This window comes from Rhinolophus sinicus, chromosome 5 (assembly GCF_057876585.1).
Source record: "Rhinolophus sinicus isolate RSI-liver-muscle chromosome 5, RSI-T2T, whole genome shotgun sequence".
Taxonomy (NCBI): Eukaryota; Metazoa; Chordata; class Mammalia; order Chiroptera; family Rhinolophidae; genus Rhinolophus; species Rhinolophus sinicus.
The window spans coordinates 67,807,702-67,814,346 of NC_142505.1; the positions used below are offsets into that span (position 1 = coordinate 67,807,702).

The 6,645-nt window shown below is 41.3% G+C and overlaps 1 pseudogene; it reads left to right on the forward strand.

Annotated features, from left to right (window-relative positions):
- Window positions 1-4,962: 4,962 nt before the first annotated feature.
- On the forward strand, window positions 4,963-6,360 carry LOC109439013 (elongation factor 1-alpha 1 pseudogene; annotated as a pseudogene).
- The last annotated feature ends 285 nt before the right edge of the window (window positions 6,361-6,645 follow it).

Here is a 6,645-nt window from a genome sequence, read left to right on the forward strand (position 1 = left end):
TTATGTGATTAATGGATGACTCAATCCTCGCTGTTGTATCCCAGTTAATGTGGCCTGCATGACAGGAGGCCACAGCCACTGCTTTGCTGAGTGACATACACAGAACTGTGAACTCAGGGGAGCTTGAAGCCTGGGAAGATGCAATGAATTTCTGTATGACTAATGAAGTACATTTCTTTTTGTTTTAGTAGCTTCCATAGGAAATACATATATGATTTCTATTTTAAAAAGTCACAGTATTTTAATTGTAAAACAGCGTATTTTAAGACAAAACTATGACCACATAGGTCTTTGAGGAAGGTATAAAAAATAATAGTAAAAGACTTGAGTAACATAATTATCATTTAAAATATTTGTCATTTTGAAAAAAATGATTTTTTTTATCTTGAGATACGAATTTCTCTTACAGTGCTAATATTCCAAGCTTATTGAATTCTATACAGAAATGGAGTTATGTAAGAATGACCTTATACATGACTTCCGCAGGCGCCCAGCACCGTGCGCTCTACAATCCAGCTTACTCATTCACAAGGGTTTCGTGCAGCACCGATGTGCTTCTGGGAGCTGGGAATGCAGAAGCAACGGAAGCGAGCAGCAGGCCATTTCTCTCGTGAGCTTGCTGTCTGACAGAGTGTGGCAGTGGGAAGCGATGGAGAGAAGCAGAGCAGGGATGGAGGAAAGGTGGGTCTCCAGTTCTGAGTAGCAATCTGAGAAGCTGTCCTGAGGTGAAGCTTGAGGACAGACCTGAGGAGATGGTAGCAATCCTAGGCAGGGTCGTCAGAAGGGACAAAGGCAACATGGCAAGTAAGTGCCTCGCACTGCTTTCAGGGGCAGGCAGGAGACTCGTTTGGCTCCACTCAGGGGTGGGGGTGGGAAACAGGTCAGAGAGGTGACGGGTAGGGAGAGCCCAAAGGCCAGCCAGTACAGGGCACCACAGACTTTACAGCAAGACTGAATGCTTACTCTGTCAGGTGGAAGGCACTGAATGAAGGGTTTTCAGGGAAGATGGATATGGTTTGATTCACATTAGTATGATTATTATGGCCAAGACAGGAAGACGAACAAGTTGTGAGAAGTAATTGTAATCTATTTTGAACGCAGAGTCAATAGGGTTTACTAATGGATTGTAGCTGCTGGGTGAGGGTAGTGGGTGGGGAAGAGAGAGTGGTCAAGTCCACGCTGAGCTTTCTGACCGGGGAAGGCCAAGCACAGAGTTGTGATAAACTGACATGGGTCCTGAAGTTGCAGCAGACCTGGGAGGGAACAGGGTTTATTATTTTCTGAGGGCTTTATATTAACCGTTTGCATTAATCAGCTCAGGCTGCCAACACACAATACCACACACTGGGCAGTTTAAACAGAAATTTATTTTCTTAGATTCCTAGATCAAGGTGTGGTCAAGATTGGATTCTGACCTCTCCCCCTGACTTATAGATAGCTGCCCTCCTGTGTCCTCATTGGGCCTTTCCCGCTTTCCCTGTGCATGCTCGGGGGAGAGGGAAGGGACAACCTGTTTTTGTTTTGTTTTTGTTTTCTTTTCTTGTAAGAACACCAGTCCTATGGGGTTAGGGTGCCACTCTTATGACCCTCCCTCAGCTAACAGTAATTATTCCTTAAAGGGCCCATCTCCAAATACAGTCACAATAGGAGTAAGGGTTTCAACATATGAATTGGGGAGAGGGGGCATTCAGTCCATATCACTTTCCAAATGAAGGTGGTAAGCTGTAAGGCAGTAAGCTGTAGAAACCTGAAGTTTGTCATAGACATGCTGGCCAGGGCTATAACTGGGAGAGGCTTCAGGATGCAGTTAGCATTTGAACCCATTAGGCTACTTGAAATCACTAATGGAGTATGTGAGAAGGAACAGAAATACTTTGTGAATGCAAACCTATGTGTGGTCCTTTCTCTACCATCTAATTACGATGTTACGTTGAGCAAGTCACCAGCCCACTCAAAGCCTCAGTGACCTCATCTTTAAAGTGGGGTTCATAAGAGCTCTTTGAAGAGTCAAATTAAGAGTAATTTGGATAATTCAGGTTGGACTGAAAAATCAGATAAAAGTATGATTGGTATCAAATGCCTCATACAAGATTATAGGCAGTAGATTGTGTCAATCACATATTTCACTGCCTATATTGCTTGGTTATATCCCATTCACAATAGAATCAAAAACAATAAAATACTTAGGAATAAATTTAACCAAGGAGGTAAAATACCTTTATGTTCAAAACTATAAGACTTTGAAGAAAGAAATTGAAGAAGACAAACAAATGGAAAAATACCTTTTGCTCATGGATCAGACAAATTAATATTGTTCAAATGTCCATACTACCCAAAACCATTTATAGATTCAGTGCAATCCCTATCAAAATCCAATGTCATTTTCCACAGAAATAGAAATAATAAATCCTGAAATGTGTATGGAACCACAAAAGATGCTGAATAACTAAAGCAATCTTCAGGAAAAAATAACAAAGGTGGAAGCATCACAGTTCCTTATTTCCAACTATACAACAAAGCTATAGTAATCAAAACAGTATGGTAGTGGCAGAAAAATAGACACATAAACCAGTGGAACAGAATCAAGAGCCCAGAAATGAACCCTTGTATAGATGGTCAACTAACATTTGACAAGGGAGCCAAGTACTCAGTGGGGAAAGGACAATCTCTTCAATAAATGGTGTTGGGAAAACTGGATAATCATATACAGAAGAGTGACATTGGATCCCTATCTTACTGTGCTTACAAAAATTAACTAGAAATAGATTAAAGACTTACATGTAAGATCTGAAACCTTAAACACCTAGAAAACAATGCAGAAAAGTTACTCCTTGACATCAGTCTTTGCAATGATTTTTTTAATATGACACCAAAATTACAAGCAACAAAAGTGAAAATCAATAAATGGGACTACAATTAAACTAAAAGCTTCTGCACGCAAAAGAAACAACTATAGTCACACAACAGCCTAGCCAACTGTCCCCCCATGTCTTTCCTTAAGGAAAGAAGAGTCTGTGAGACTGCCTTTCTGGGTCTTTGTTCCATCCTTATGTTTACACCTTATGTCTCTCTGTCTGGTCCCCAAAAGATGGTTTGCAGCCAAAGACGGGTAAGATATCTCACGGGAGATACAACCTAAGCCAGGCAGAACCGAGTGGGGACCCCCAATGAGCTGCCTTAGAAAAATATGGGAAGGGGCCTTGCCTCCCCTTTCCCCGGCCTGGGAAAAGCTGTTGCCGGCTCTGCCTTTTCCCTGGCACCTGTTTGTGAGAGAAGTTACAAAAACAATAAAGGTCAGTTCTCTCCACTTAGCTCAACGGAACTGTTACAAAATAAGAGACTTGGCCCTTCTGACCCTGAGAAGGTACATACCTTAATTAGGACATTGTGGGACCTTGTGCTTCAGCTGTTGACTGACAAAGGGTGATTGAGATAAATATTTTTCTGTTATGATGTGTGAGTTTCAGAGACCGTGTAAGAAACAATGTTGCTTTCTCTTGTTTTTGTATACCTCTTCAATAAAAACCCCCAGTCAGCCTTATTCTGGGCTCCAGTCCTCTGAGACTGAGAGACCCGTGGCCTTCGGAGAGATTTAACTGCATTAAGTCTCTGTTTGTTTCTTTCTAAAAAACTTAACCCAAACCGCCCCTTCTCGCACCCTCACTGCCCGTGTTGTGCTGGACGCGACAAACAACCAAGAAAATGAAAAGACAATGTATGGACTGGGAGAAAATGTTTACAAAACATATATCTGATAAGGGGTTAGTACCCAAAATATATGAATAACTCATATAACTCAATAGCAAAAAATCAATTAAACAATTTTATTAAAATGGGCAGAGGATCTGAATAAACATTTTTTTTCCAAAGAGGACATCCAAATGGCCAACAAGTAAATGAAAAAATACATCAATAATCATCCTGGAAGTACAAGTCAAAACCACAATGACATATCACCTCACACCTATTAGAATGGTTTTATCAAAAAGACAGAGATAACAAGTGTTGGTGAGGATGTGGAGAAAAAGGAACTCTTGTGCACTGTTGGTCAGATGTAAATTTGTGCAGCCATCATGGAAAACAGTACAAAAGTTTATCAAAAAAATAAAAATAGAACTACCATATGACCCAGCAATCTCACTTCTGGGTATTTACCTAAAAGAAATGAAAACAGAATCACAAAGATATATCATCCCTCCGATGTTCACTGCAGCTTTATTCACAACAACCAAGACATGGAAACAACCTAAGTGTCCTACAATAGATGAATGGGTAAAGTGGCACATACATACACATACAATAAAATATTCTCCAGCCATGAGGAAGAAGGAAATCCTGACATTTGCAACAACATGGATGGGCACACAGGGTATTATACTAAGTGAAATAAGTCAGACAGAGAAAGACAAATACTGTATAATATCACATATGTAGAATCACATATATAGTATCACTTGTATATGAAACTCATTAAAACAGAGTAGAATGGTAGTTGTCAGGGGCTTAGAAGTGGGGAAACAAGGAGATACTGATCAAAGGGTACAAAATTACAGTTAAAAGATAGTTAAGTTTTGAGGATATCATGTACAGCATGGCGATTATAGTTAATACTGTATCATATACTTGAAAGTTGCTGAAAGAGTAAATATCAAGTGTTGTCACCACACAAAATAAATCATAATTAGGGGATTCCGTTCAAAAGGGTGGATTAGGTAATGCTGTGCTCACCTTCTCTCACAACTACATCAAAAGTACAACTAAACCACAGAACAAGCATCATTGAGAATTGCCTGAAATCTTGCTTAACCGAAACCCTACAACTATGGACGTGCAGAAGAAGGCACCTCAAACTGGTAGGAGGGGCAGAGATGAGGAACGGGCTGGTCCCACACCTGCCATTAAAAATGAGGAGAAAGCTTTTTTGAAAGGGGTTTGCTGCCAGAACACAGATGTAGTGAAAACCACCACTAAATCTAACCCAAAATGGGAAAGGAAAAGACACACATCAACATCATTGTCATCGGACACGTAGATTCCAGCAAGTCTACCACTACTGGTCATCTGATCTACAAATGTGGTGGGATCAACAAAAGAACCATCAAAAAATTTGAGAAGGAGGCTGCTGAGATGGCAAAGGGCTCCTTCAAGTATGCCTGGGTCTTGGATAAACTGAAAGCTGAATGTGAATGTGGAATCACCATTGATATCTCCCCGTGGAAATTAGAGACCAACAAGTATTATGTGACCATCACTGATGCCCCAGGACACAGAGACTTTATCAAAAACATGATTACAGTCATATCTCAGGCCAACTATGCTGTCCTAGTTGCTGCTGGTGGTGTTGGTGAATGTGAAGCAGGTGTCTCCCAGAATGGGCAGACCCGTGAGCATGCCCTCTGGCTGACACACTGGGTGTGAAACAATTAATTGTGGGTATTAACAAAATGGACTCCACTAAGCCACCTCATAACCAGAAGAGATATGAGGAAATCATGAAGGAAGTCAGCACCTACATTAAGAAAATTGGCTACAATGCTGGCACAGTTGCATTTGTGCCAATTTCTGGTTGGAATGGTGACAACATGCTGGAGCCAAATGCTAACATGCCTTGGTCCAAGGGATGGAAAGTCACCCATGAATATGGCAGTGCCAGTGGAACCAGGATGCTTGAAGCTCTGGATTGCATCCTGCCACCAACTTGTCCAACTGACAAACATTTGCATCTACCCCTCCAGGATGTCTACAAAATTGGTGGTATTGGTACTGTCCCTGTGGGCCAAGTGGAGACCGGTGTTCTCAGACCCGGCACCTTTGCTTCAGTCAATATAACAACTGAAGTAAAGTCTGTTGAAATGCACCATCAAACTTTGAGTGAAGCTGTTCCTGGAACAATGTGAGCTTCAAGGTCAAGAATGTGTCTGTCAAAGATGTTTGTCGTGGCAGTGTGGCTGGTGACAGCAAAAATGACCCACCAACTGAGGTAGCTGGCTTCATGGTTCAGATCATTATCCCAAACCATCCAGGCCAAATCAGTGCCAGATACACACCTGTGCTTCATTGTCACACAGCTCACATTGCTTGCAAATTTGCTGAGCTGAAGGAGAAGATTAATTGTCATTCAAGGAAAAGCTGGAAGATGGCCCCAAGTTTTTGAAATCTGGTGATGCTGCCATCGTTGACATGGTTCCTGGCAAGCCTACGTGTGTTGAGAGCTTCTCTGATGACCCTCCTCTGGGCCATTTTGCTGCTTGTGACATGAGACAGACAGTTGCTGTGGATGTCATCACAGCCGTGGACAAGAAGGCAACTGGGATTGGCAAGGTCACCAAGTCTGCCCAGAGAGCACAGAAGGCTAAATGAATATTATCCCCAATACCTGCCACCCCAGTCTTAACCAGTGGTGGAAGAATGGTCTCAGAACTGTTTGACTCAATTGGCCATTTAAGTTTCATAGTAAAAGACTGCTTAATAATTACAATGAACCATACAAACTTCAGAAGGAAAGAAGAATGTTTTGTGGACCATTTGTTTTTTGTGTGGGGTAGTTTTTTTTTGTTTTGCTTTGGGTTTTTTTCTTTTGTTTTTCCTTTCTTTTATGAAATTTATTGGGGTGACAATTGTTAGTAAAATTGCATAGATTTCAGG